This window comes from Primulina huaijiensis, chromosome 5, assembly GCF_012295235.1.
Source record: "Primulina huaijiensis isolate GDHJ02 chromosome 5, ASM1229523v2, whole genome shotgun sequence".
In the NCBI taxonomy this organism is placed as follows: Eukaryota; Viridiplantae; Streptophyta; class Magnoliopsida; order Lamiales; family Gesneriaceae; genus Primulina; species Primulina huaijiensis.
In genome coordinates this window covers 6,984,380-6,998,387 of record NC_133310.1, presented here as the reverse complement: position 1 = coordinate 6,998,387, position 14,008 = coordinate 6,984,380, and positions in this window count along the sequence as shown.

The window sequence follows — 14,008 nt, the reverse complement described above, 5'->3', positions numbered from 1 at the left end:
AGGTAACACCTTCCAACCAACACTTGTTTAACGTCTATGTGTTAAATACTACATACACAAGTTTATTATCTTTGTGCAAGACTCACTCAACTTTTCAATACGCTCTTTTCTCTGTATATATGTGAGTGATGGTGTGTGCGTGTGTGAGAACTGATCTTATGGATACAAGACGAAAGTGTTCTCACACACTGAGGGGAATGTGCTTCTAATATAAGCTGATAACACTTTGAAGTGTTCTTCTTGTAAGCTGATATGCATTGAGCGTGCCCTTCTTCTTTCTCTTGATTTTTTTTCACACACACATCTATATATTTGTTGACGGTCTTGATCTTGTATTTATAGAGGCTACGTGACCGTTCATCAAGACTCATCAAATATGTCCGTTGCAGTTTAAATATGTTCCTCGATATTTGTGTCTTGTCCTTTCTGACAGCCATTCTGGAACGTCTTGACTTTAAGGTCTGCTGTAATGTTCATTATTGTCCTTTGATTGGACAATTGATTTCCTTAATGCGTATAGTTGTATTCCACTTAGATAAGCTTGTCGTGTTCTGCAAACTGGTCGGTTCCTAACTGATGCTTTGAACTGGTCAGTTGAAATGGTCTTGAATTGGTGTGGTGAAATCAGTTGGCTTGTCAGCTGAAATGATTTCACTGCTTCAGTTGAACTGGTCAGCTGGGCTCTTCATTAGTTGGGCTCTTCATCAGCTGGCCGGGCTTCTGGAGGTCTTCTGCTGAACCACCTATCAGCTGGTCAATCAGTCGAACTGGTCTAGTTTGGGCAATCAGTTGCCACTTTCAGTTTGCGTCTCGATAGCTTCAGTTTGGGCTCGGTAGTTTTCTGCGCACTTAGGTAAATTCATTAGAAACAAAATAACAAGTTTTGTTAACATCAAAATCAAAATTGCGAACATGAAATGTTCCAACAATCTCCCCTTTTTTTGATGATCACAAAACTTGAGAAATTAAAGCGATTTTTTTAAAAAAAATTGATACTAATTCTCCTCCTTTGCTAGAATAAAAAATATTTAAAACATTTCAGCGATCAAAAAAAATATTCAGTTCGAGGAACAAAACAGTTAAAAAAACTCCCTCTCAAGATCTAAATTATAGAAAACTTAAAACATTTTCCAATTCGAGGGATAAGAAAGCTCTCTCTCAAGAACTGAATTAAAAACTACCCATTAAAAATATAATCATTTACGTGATTTAATGAAGTTTTAGCATCTTTTAACATTCAAGCAGTTTAGGCAACAAATATTAAGATAGTAGTTCAGTTACATAGAAACTAACTGGATAAACATGATGTTTATTTAATCAAATACGCGTTCTTTGTATCATACATTTGAGCACACCAGCATGTGTAAGGGAAATTGCTACTACAATAGCAAATTTTAAACAACATCAAGTATCAGTCAGTTTATACATAATAAAACTTAATATACCAACAATTGGTTGACTTGAATGCTTTGAAATGCTGCATTGATCTTAAGTTTCTTTGCTAGAAGAGCAGCTAATTGCCTTGGACTTGATCTCTGTGCTGGCTAACTAGTCTAGCTGATGCAAACTAGACTCAACTGATGCTGAACCGCATTGATCATCTATTTTGATCTGATATGACAATGAAGCGGCAGTATACCGCTGATGATTAAGCTCCTAATCATCCAACATTTCCTCATAGCTGGGTTTCGTATGTTGATCAGCTAAACTGGTAGGCTTACAACTGAAATCTTGTCCGCTGATTAGTTTAGCTATTCTGCTGTCAGTTTGAACTCAAAACCCTGCAAGTTGCTAAAACAACAAAATACGGAGTCGAGAAAAGTGGCTACAATGTTAGTTTCATATCCAAAAATCTTCTCTCTTCCCACGGTAATCTCATATAAAATTTTTAGGAGGATATCGAAACCCATTTTAAATAACATTTTGAAACAAATTTAAAATATCAGTTTTCAAATGTTCTTCTTAGAACAACTAGCTCTGATACCGATTGTTAGGTCAGTTCTGACACCTTTGAGGGTTCTTTAAACACAATATTCTCAATGAGGTTCAATAACTCGTGTTCTAAGAATGTAAAAACCGATGAATTAAATCAACTTCGATTTTAAACCAAGCGGAAGACACTCGAAATAATCATTCGTTAAGAAAGCTGACTAATTAAATAGCCTTTTAACTTGTGTAAACTGAATAACTGAAATAAAGGGAATCAGTTCTTGCATGTATCAGTTCAGTTATGTAAGAACTGAACTGATAACAGCTCGAACTGATCAAATCAATTTAAAAACGATAGTTAAACAGGTAAGTACACAAGTTATGTTTATAGATGTTCGGAGACTTCAACTGCTCATACGTCACCCCTTCTACCACCTCGGGTAGGATTCACTAAAAGGCTTTTATTTATACAATACCTTGTACAAACCCACTCAGCTTAGGAATTATCCTACTGCCTAACTGAACTCCTAGTTTACACAGAAGGCAAACCTTCCAGCCAACACTTGTTTAACATCTATGTGTTAAAGACTACATACACAAGTTTATTTTCCTTGTGCAAGACTCACTCAACTTTTCAATACGCTCTATTCTCTATATATATGTGAGTGATGGTGTGTGCGTGTATGAGAACTGATCTTATGGATACAACACAAAAGTGTTCTCACACACTGAGGGAAATGTGCTTCTAGTCTAAACTGATAACAATTTGAAGTGTTCCATCAAATCTGGGTTGATTGCTTCTTGTAAGCTGATATGCGTTGAGCGTTCCTTTCTTCTTTTCTCTTGATTTTTTTTCACACACCTCTATATATTTGCTGATGGTCTTGGTCTTATATTTATAGAGGCTACGTGATCGTTCATCAAGACTCATCAAATATGGTTGTTGCAATTTGAATCTGTTTCTCGATATTTGTGTCTTGTCCTTTCTGACAGCCATTCTGGAATGTCTTGACTTTAAGCTCTGCTGCAACGTATATTATTGTCCTTTGACTAGACAATTGCTTTCCTTAATGCACACAACTGAATTCCACTTAGATAAGCTTGTCGTGTTCTACAAACTGGTCGGTTCCTAACTGATGCTTTGAACTGGTCAGTTGAACTGATCTTGAATTGGTGTGGTGAAATCAGTTGGCTTGTCAGTTGAACTGATTTCACCGCTTCAGTGGAACTGTTCAGCTGGGCTCTTCATTAGTTTAACTCTTCATCAGCTGGCCGAGCTTCTGGAGGTCTTCTGCTGAACCACCTATCAGCTGGTCAATCAGTTGAACTGGTTCCAACACGTACTAACAACCCTCTTCAAAAATTCTTCATCAACAAGTTTTGTTAACATCAAAATCAAGATTGCTAACATGAATTGTTCTAACACGTACGAACAACCCTCTTCAAAATTCTAAATTTATTCAACCATTGGCATATTGCCATGTTTCAAATTCAGGAAGTCCCTCGCCCTTCTTGCTCGCATTTCTTTACTTAAATACTTAGAACGCAATTTTAAATTGTTCTCATGTCATTTGTTCCACCCCATCGAGACACTAATACATTCCCACCATATTCTTGCATGTCGAGTCAACAAGAAAATGGCCGACTTACTCTATCAATGTATGTCATGTGTAGATAGGAGAATACTAATCCTTACCTACGTAGAGTCAAATAATAATCCTTACCTTCTATCTTAACATGCTATTTCACAATTTAACACAATCATACTCCAACTTACACATATCATATAAATGAAAACATGACCTATTCATAGTTCCTCGTAGTCACAATGCATAGGAGACTAAGGTATGGAATATCAATGAAATACATCAAGACATTAATAACATAATATAAATATGAACGACGGAAAATAAGATAGTATGAGTTAATCATTTGTTGGGAAGATCGGGCATTACAATTACATCGTACTAGGAGAGGTCAGGCTCTGATATCAACTGTAACACCCCAGATTTGACGATTGTCCCCACTATACCAAGATGATTTTTTCTAGTGTTCTTATGTCCTCACTCACACGCATCCTAGAAAACTTTACAGGAGGTCATCTATCACAGAATTGTCCCAAGTCAAGCATGTTTAACTTTGAAATTCTTATGTGATGAGCTCCCGAAAAAAAGATGCATATTTTTTATATGAGTAGTACCTATCAAATCTTTTTCACCTCTCATTATGGTGTGAGCACACTTTTGTTTGGGATCGGTTCATTCATGCTTCTCATTCGAGATCATTCGTTAAACTTATTGAATCAACCTCAAGCTCAATTTCAGTCTTGAAAATGTTATTGAGTCGAGCTTGATATGAATGATATTCAACTCGTAAGCTCGCGAGCCTATTCGCGAGCTTGAGCTCGGCTTATTTATTTGGCTCAAGCTCGAGCCAGAGCTCGACTAGTCTGTTGGGTTGAGAGTGTACAATTACTCAAGAATTGTAAGGCAACTTGCATTGTCCCACATCGATATTTGAGTAAAAGAGAAGATATAAAAATAATATAAAATGAGAAGTCTACCCCCTTAAATTCCCATATCTTAGTCGATATTTTGGCTAAGAATGCTCGACGAGCTTTAATACAAACTCGAAATAAGATTTTTTAACGAGCCCAAAAATGTGCCGAGCTCAAGTCGAACTCGTTAAACACAATAAACAAGATATTAACTAACGTGTTTGAGTTATTCACGATCTTAATAATTTCAAAACAAGCCGAGCTTGAGCCTCATGATAAAAGCTCGAATCGAGCTTGAGCTTGATATTTTTCGGGTAGGTTCGACTCAACTCGTTTATATCCCAATATATACACTTTGAAAAAACATTTGATTGAAACAATATTTGTAATGCATGAAGTAAATATTACAACTATAAAATAGTATTGATGACATTTTTGTAAATAAGTTGAAAAATATTCAATTTATTTTGATGGTATTTTCGTAAATAAGTTGAAAAATAATGAATTAATTTTAAGGATAAAATGATAATTAGCGACATATCTTGCTCATATGAAGTCCAAATAATTTGAGATTTGGATATAACATAGAAAACTCAAAGATATAGAAGTTTTATATTTTGAGTTTTGGAAAATGTGATCGTTTGACTGATCCAAAGGGATGTATCGATGTTAAAATGTTAAATAATATATATTATATTTTATTATATTATTAATAATAATATAATATAATATTTAAAAAAAAAGAAAAATAAAAAGGATAAATTTTAAAAGAGACGTGAATTCATTAATCAATTTACATAAAGTTTACAAAGAAGAACGAAGAATAGAAAGAAGGTTTTCGATTTTTATTTTCGATCGTGCGACTTATCGGTTTATTCAATCGACGAACCGACTTCAGTTCTGGGATCGTTGACACGAGGTCTTCGATTTGAGGTATAAATTTTATATTTTTGGTGATGTTTGAAATTCTTCGATTTTTGGAATAAATCCGATAAATTGTTAAATCATACAGAAGTTGAAGATTGTTGAATAGTGTATGATTTTAACGAAGTAGAGAAGATTATAGTGGTGTTATTTTGAATTATTTTCCATTTATTATAATTAGGGATTTTTAATCGTTGAATTGAAATTGGTGAGTTGTTTGTCAGTTGTTATTAATTTTGATTATATATTCGGAGTCTACGAAGTATAGGCTACACGTTGATATAAAGTTTTTGTAATTTGACGGATGTTGTAAAATAGCCTATTATTTAACGTTAAATTAATTAGTGTGTATTTGATGGTAGTATTGTGAATTAAATACACTAGAATATTAAATTGATGAACGATAAGAATTTATAATCGAGTTTTATATGTTGTTGAATTAATTATTTTTGGGCTATTTGATGTTGTATATTGAGGATGTTATAATTGTATTGATACAGTGATAATGATCTGATAATTGTTGTTGAATTATTTAGATACAACACAAGCCTCGGGATCAAAGAAATAGCCAGATTTTATATATACTCGATTATCAGGTACGTGTTGACGTACGAGCATATGTTATTATTGTTTAGTATTGATGAATACTATTGAGTTGAACAATGATAAATCACTGGTATTGGGTGATTTGATATTATATCTGTTGTTGTTTATTATCGTTGATATTGTTGGCTGTTGTTTGTTGGGAGACGTCACGTTGATGTTGTTCGTTCGACGATATTGCTGTCGCCGGTGTTGGGGTGCGACGTATCGTCGATGTTGTTGTTGCAGTAGTATGGGAGTGATGACGTTGATATCGTTGGTGGTTGGCTTGTCCAGAGACAGCAAAGGGAGTATTTCTGTTATCATTCCAGTTTATTTTATATTGTTGATAATATAACTGTTATGTATTACGATGATGATTGTTGTGTATGCTCACCCTTTGAGGGCTACTTCTGTTGGACATGTTACAGGACTCTGCTGTGAGACAGGATAGTGGTGAAGGACTAGGTGTGTAACGCCCCAGATTCGACGACTGTCCTCACTGTACCAAGACGAGTCTTTCCAGCGTGCTTATGTCCTCACTGACACGCACCCTGGGAAACTTCCCAGGAGGTCACCCATCCCAAAATTGCCCCAAGTCAAGCACGCTTAACTTTGGAGTTCTTATGTGATGAGCTACAGAAAAGAAGACGCACCTTCGTGATATGAGTAGTACAAATCAAATCTTTTAAGCCATCTTCAACTGTACAGTCCATTACATTGAACAGTCTCGGAATCCCTCTCATTCCCGTGTGAGATCGGTTCATTCATGTTCCCTCTACCTAGAAGCCTGCCAGGAGTAGCTCAATTGGTACCAGACTTGTGCTAAGTATCTATATGTCCAGGAGATCTTAGGTTCGAGTCTGGGGAGGTATAAACTCCAGTGCCTGGGCTGGAGGAGTCAGTGAGTAATGCTGCCATGGGATAACCGACTCCCGCCAGTTGGATCGGGAACAACCCATGGGCTTTACAATAAAAGGCGCTTTTATTGCTGTAGAGGCCTAAAAATCCGTGCTTGAAAAAAAATTTCGGAAAATTTTTTTATTTTCTTTTTAAATAAATAAAATTGCCTCATTCATAATTGAACTGATAAAGTTTGATGTTCAAAGTGGCAGCGGAAGAAATTAACATTTTTCGAAACAACCGTTAAAAATTTATCCAATAATATATAAAAATGTCTGAGCAATCAAATAATAATAAATGCTGAACTGAGGTCCTCGGGTCCTACTACTGCCGACTCGAGCTGGCTCACTGGTCTCCGCCCTCGATCCCGACATCATCAGTACCTACAACAATCAAGTCTAGTGAGTCTATAGACTCAACATGCATATATCGTAAATAACGAGTAAGTAATATAGTAAGATTTGCATGGGATAAAATATCATGTCATGAGGCATACTGAAAATAACTTGTCCTGAGCAATTATAATACGTGCATAACTGAACTGAAAATCATAGTAAAAATGTTTGCTCCTTGGAGCCCTGTACTGAAATAGATGTATATAATTTTTTTTTTTGTGAGATTATGGTCTATGCAAGTGGTCCATGAACTGAACTGAACTGACCGGTAACTGGCGATCGGGCCGGTAACTGGCGACCGGACTTAATAATGTATGTCTGATCAGACTACTGCCACAGTATACTGGGTGAAACAACTGAACTGACCGGTAACTGGCGACCGGACTTAATCATGATAGTAGAGTGACCACAAGCAATATTGCATAAATCTCAAAATTTATATTTTTGCACGTAATATAATTAATTAACATAATTAAATATCATGTCATAATTTTACTGATTGGATTGGATCGCTCCCAGGCTCGCTGCAAACTAAATGTGACATAAAGAATATGCAATGGTTTTAAAATGCACAACTATGCAATTAACCTTCAAAAATGTGACAATTACGCCTTCCGACTTCGTATTTAATCATGACTCCGAACCAACCCGAACCAACACTGAACCTATCATGTAATCATGATTAAAATACGCATAAAATGATAAAATAATGCTCCTAAAATGGTGAGGGCCGCAATCTAGGTGAATGGAGGCCAAAACATGAAACGCTCTTTCAAGAGTCAATTTGGCACATCGCACCGTAAATTCTCGTACGACCTCAAAAATGATCCGAATGATGAACAGTCAAAAACATGACCTTCTCAACTCAATGAGGCACTGTCCAGTTCAAGGCCATAGGCTAAAAGCCAACCAAGAACTCGAACGAGCCTCCGAACCGTCACAGCAAGTTGCTGTCAAATTCCAGCAGCAGCAACTTTGCTTGCATCGCGTCGTTTGCAAGACTTTTGGCCATTGGGGCTTGAACCACCAACCAGAGCCTCTCAACAACATCCCAAGGAATGATTTGAACCGTGGCTAAGGGCCTAGGCCAGCCACAATTCGCAACATTCCAGCAAACATCAGAACAGTTCACCCGAGAGCACCTTTGCATGCGCGTGAGGTGCTTGGCTTTGATTGCTGTCTCGTGTCATTCCAGTGGCCATTTGATTGACCATGGCACGAACTAGACATCTAGGGGCATGGTATGAACCGTGGCTAAGGGCCATAGGCCAACCAAGATCCACACCATTCTACCAAACTCGAACCATACATGCTGTAAAATGAGAAGGCCGAAAGTGGGGAGGGGCTGTTCTTGAGTTTTATTTAAAAACCGATTCACCATGGACCAAGCCACCAAAAGGGCGACTTAGTCACGTCTTAGACATGCTAGGGAAATGATCTAACCATGGCTATAGGTCTTGTGGCAGCCATGATCAGATTCAAATCCCCTTTGACAGCAAGCTGGATTTTCTAAAACGCCCATGGCTAAGATAGAAAAGCTGCTGTCATTCCTTGCTTTCCGCTATCATGGGGCTCAAACAAATGGACAAATGTGGTCCTAATGCATCCTATTACATGTATGGATGTCGCCTTGGGAGCCTGGAATCGAACCAATACCTGAAACTCACAAAACAAAGCAACCAGTGAAGCTGTCATAGAAAACCGAAAATCTGCATCTTTATTTTCTGAAAAATTCTTGGTAGATTTCGGTTTTTGCTATCAAAACATGATCATGCAATGTTAAATAATGATAATAGGACTTGATTGAAGAGTCAAGGAAGAATATATGCATGCCTGGTTTCGTTTGAAAGAAAAACGAAAGAATGAGACGATTCGGCGCGGAGGAGGTGGAGCGCTTTCTTTTCTACCTTTCTTCTTACTCGATTTTTCTCTCCTATCTCCCACTGAATTCTCACGTTTTTTACACTCTGAAATACTCTCTAATTCGGTGATGGGGGAGGGGAAAGTGGTGGTTGGGAGAGTGAGGGAAGTGGGTGCAAAATATAGGGAACAAATCAAGACCAAGTCTCCCCCTTTTGAAATTTGAATTTTGGTTGAAAACACATAATTGTTGGGGTGTTTTGTTGGAGGCTAGGTGGCCGATTTCCTCATGAAATCTAGACTAGGATAATGCTTAATAGTTAATTAATTAAGGTTGCTAAATAAATAAAAAAGATTAGCATGCTAAAATAATAAAGAATGGGTCAAAGATGATGAGTTGGCAAGGCATTGCTTAATCATCTAGGGACCGAAATTTGGTAATTAAATGGAGGGGAATTGTTGCTTATTTACTAAATTTCTAACCCTTAAGAGCCTTACCTATCCTTTAATTAATTTAGTGAATTACCCCTTAATTATGGAACTTAAATAAACTTATTTCCTACTCACTTCAAGTAACTTAATTAATTCCTTAAACCTCCTTTTTACTTAAATTAACTTACTTGCTAGCTAAATTGAATTCTGGAAATGTTTTCTGAATCTTAAATTTTATCTCTAAACTCCAACTCCAGTCCGGCCTCACTGAAATAACTGAGACGACAAAAATTTAAACTACTACGTAAAATAATCAAATTTAGAAACTCATGCAATAAAATCATTTTAATTTAAATACTAGAATTATGCATGACTTATACGTAGTCTAAGTTACGGGTTCTACAATCGGTGTGTCTAGTCAAACAGTCCTGTAGTTTATAGTAGATAGAGACAGTATAGTTTATTGTCTTGCTACACTTACGTAGATAGTGTGGTGATTGCACTATTTTGTCGTATATGCATTATATTATTACTTCGTTGAAAAGAAAATTTTTATGCATATGACGTCACATGTTGTATGATTACGTGGTGAGGTTTGGGGCGCCACAATTGGTGGTATCAGAGCATATGTTAGATGTATGAGATGGTTAGGAGTTGGTTTTGTGATGAGAGAGTTGGATGGCGATATTATCTGCGTGTGTCTGTGCATTTGACTTGTTTTTGATGATTTTTTGGTATGATTGATTGTTCTTTAGTTGCGTGTGCTTTCGTGCGAAAGGGGTGATGATGATTACTGGATTGTAATTGTTAAATGTTATGATTAACAATTTGATTTCTAGTGATGGCAGCTAGAGAACAGGTACATCCGCACGAGGAAATGGAAGAGGCTGACAGGGGGTTGGGGCAGATGAATCCATTGCCACCTCCTCCTATGGGACAGGCACCTGCAGATCAGCCTTTATTGCCTGGTGAGTTGACTTTGGCACAGTTCAGCAGTTATCTTCCGCCGAGATTTGATAGCTCTGAGACTGGCGAGTGAGCAGAGGAGTGGATTGAGAGGATAGAGCAGATTTTTGTGACTGCACGGTGTGCTAGATCTGCTTGGTTACGATTGGCTACATTTCAGCTTTCGCGGAATGTATTATTGTGGTGGCAGACGACTGAGGTCGGATTGAGAGCTCAGGGCCGTACTGTTGATTGGGATGTGTTTCGGTTTTGTTTTCTTGATAAATATTTTTCTATAGCAGCGAGGCAAAAGAAAGAGAAAGAATTTGAAGATTTGAGACAGGGTAGTATGTCTGTTGCTGAGTATGAGACTCGATATTCTGCATTGCTGAAATATGTGCCACATGTTACTACGAATGTTCATGCGAATATGAGGCATTTCTTGAAAGGGTTGAAGTTAGAGTTATTTGATCGTGTGCAATCGAACAACCCATTATCATTTGAGGATGCAGTGACGAGGGCTGAGATGGCTGAGTTGGTTATGCAGGAGTATGGGGCTCAGGGACGATTATCAGAGCCGACTAGGGAGTCATTGCGACCGCAGGGACAATCTTCTAAATATCATAAGGGTTCATCTTCTTTAGCAGCATCATCTGGGAAGCGCCGATTTGATTCACTACGTGTTGAGAGTCGTGGGAGCAGTTCTCAGTCTGTTCAGGGGCAGAGAGGGGAGTCCAAAGCAGTGAGATGTTTTCGTTGTGGGAGACCTCACCTGATCAGACAGTGCACACAGACCGAGATCACATGTTTTGAGTGTGGCGGTGTTGGCCATATAGCGAGACAGTGTCCTAGCCGTGAGGGATAACGAGAGCACAAGAGCGATAGAGGTAGATCCTCAGAGAGAGGAGGAAGACAGCCTCAGCAGTTTACACCACGACCTTCTAGAGGACAGCCACGTAGGCAGTGAGCTGGTCCGCCTCAGGCACAGGTGTATGCGTTGACACGAGAGCAGGCAGAGGAGGCACGAGAGGAGATGATAGCAGGTAAGTGTTATTTATGTTCTTATCCTGCTTATATTCTTGTTGATACAGGTGCCTCGCATACATTTATATCGAAGAGGTTTGTGGTTGAGCATCATATGCGATCGTCTCCATTGTCTATGCCTCTTTCTGTTTCGACACCCTCTGGAGTTGATATATCAGTTGTATCGATGATATCAGATGGTATTATTTCTTATGAGGGCTATGAGTTGAGATCTGATATGATTATTGTAGAGATGACTGATTTTTATTGTATTGTGGGAATTAATGCGTTGAGGAGATATTGTGCGACTGTTGATTGTTATCAGCGGGTAGTATATTTTTACACCGATGAGAAAGAGCGTTGGACATTTTATGGGAAGGGTTCTCGTCCTCGTGTTCCGTTGGTATCTGCTATCTGGATGTCTCGGTTATTGGAGCATGGCCATGAGGGTTATCTTATTTATGCTGTAGATGTGACAGAGAAGAATAAAGAGGTGGGAATAGAGGAGATACTTGTAGTTGCTGAGTTTGCTGATGTATTTCCTGATGAGATTCCAGGCTTCCCACCAGTCCATGAGGTGGAGTTTGGGATTGAGTTGATGCCAGGTACTTCCCCTATTTCTCGTGCTCCTTACAGAATGGCACCAGCAGAGTTAAGAGAATTGAAAGCCCAGTTACAGGACTTGCTGGACAAGGGATACATTCGCCCTAGTGTATCGCCTTGGGGTGCACCAGTCTTATTTGTAAGAAAGAAAGATGGAACGATGCGGCTTTGTATTGACTATCGACAGCTAAATAAGGTAACGATTAAGAATAAATATCCCCTCCCTCGTATTGATGATTTGTTTGATCAGTTGCAGGGAACCTCAGTGTATTCGAAGATTGATTTGAGGTCAGGATATCATCAAATACGAGTTATAGAGGAGGATATTCAGAAGACAGCATTCAGGACCAGATATGGGCATTATGAGTTTTTAGTTATTCCGTTTGGATTGACGAATGCTCCAGCTGTGTTTATGAGTTTGATGAATAGGGTATTTCAGCCTTATCTCGATCGGTTTTTTATTGTGTTTATTGATGATATATTCATATATTCCAGGAGTGAGGCTGAGCATGCAGGGTATTTACGTTCAGTATTACAGGTACTGCGAGATAGACAGTTGTATGCCAAACTCAGTAAGTGTGAGTTTTGGTTGGATCGAGTGGTCTTTTTGGGTCATGTTATATCAAGAGATGGGATTTCTGTTGATCCAACGAAGGTCGAAGCCGTGTTACAGTGGTCTGCACCTACATCTATACCAGAGATCCGTAGTTTCTTGGGTTTAGCAGGTTATTATCGTCGATTTATCGAGGGATTTTCAAAGATTGCTAGACCTTTGACACAGTTGACTCAGAAAAGTGTGCGATTTCAATGGTCTGAAGCATGTGAGAGGAGTTTTCAGGAGTTGAAGCACCTACTGACGACCGCACCGGTGTTATCAATCCCAACAGAAAATGAAAGGTTTGTTGTTTATACTGATGCATCACTACATGGTTTTGGATGTGTTTTGATGCAGGATCGACATGTTGTGACATACGCCTCGAGACAGCTGAAACCACACAAAACAAGGTACCCTGTGCATGACTTGGAGTTGGCCGCCATTATCTTTGCCTTGAAGATATGTCGACACTATTTATATGGTACCTCATTTGTAATTTATACGGATCATAAGAGTCTGTGATTTTTGTTTACTCAGACAGAGTTGAATATGAGGCAGAGACGATGGTTAGATTTGTTGAAAGATTGTGATTGTGAGATTGAGTATCATCCTGGTCGAGCTAATCTTACTGCTAATGCATTGAGTCGTAAAGTTAGCTGTACTGCAGAGGATGTGGGTCGTTTATCAGCTATGATGATGTCTTGTTGTTCTTTGGGATATGATTTTGATATTTCGACGACTCCAATCCAGGTATATACCTTATTAGCTGAACCTGATATATATGGTTGTATTCGTGACACACAGATGACAGATGAGAGAGTTCAGCGATGGAAGGAGTTGGTTTCTCAGAAACAAGATACTCGGTTTAGAGTTGCTGATGATGGCAGTTTGAGGATGAATGATAGATGGGTAGTTCCTGATACTTCGGAGTTGCGCCAGGGCCTGTTGCGGCGTGCACATTGTAGTCGATATTCTATCCACCCTGGTGGCAAGAAGATGTATAAGGATTTACGCTCTCAGTTTTGGTGGAAGGGAATGAAACGTGATGTGATTGATTTTGTACGTCGATGTCTCAATTGTCAACAGATCAAAGCTGAGAGGAGAAGGCCAGGAGGTGAATTGAGGAGTTTAGAAGTACCGACTTGGAAATGGGAGCACATATCGATGGATTTTGTGACTCATTTGCCAAGAAGCACTGGAACTATTGATGCTATTTGGGTGATTGTTGATCGATTGACGAAAGTTGCACATTTTATACCCTATAGCATGAATAGTACATATTTGACGATGGCACAGTTGTATATACGAGAGATCGTACGG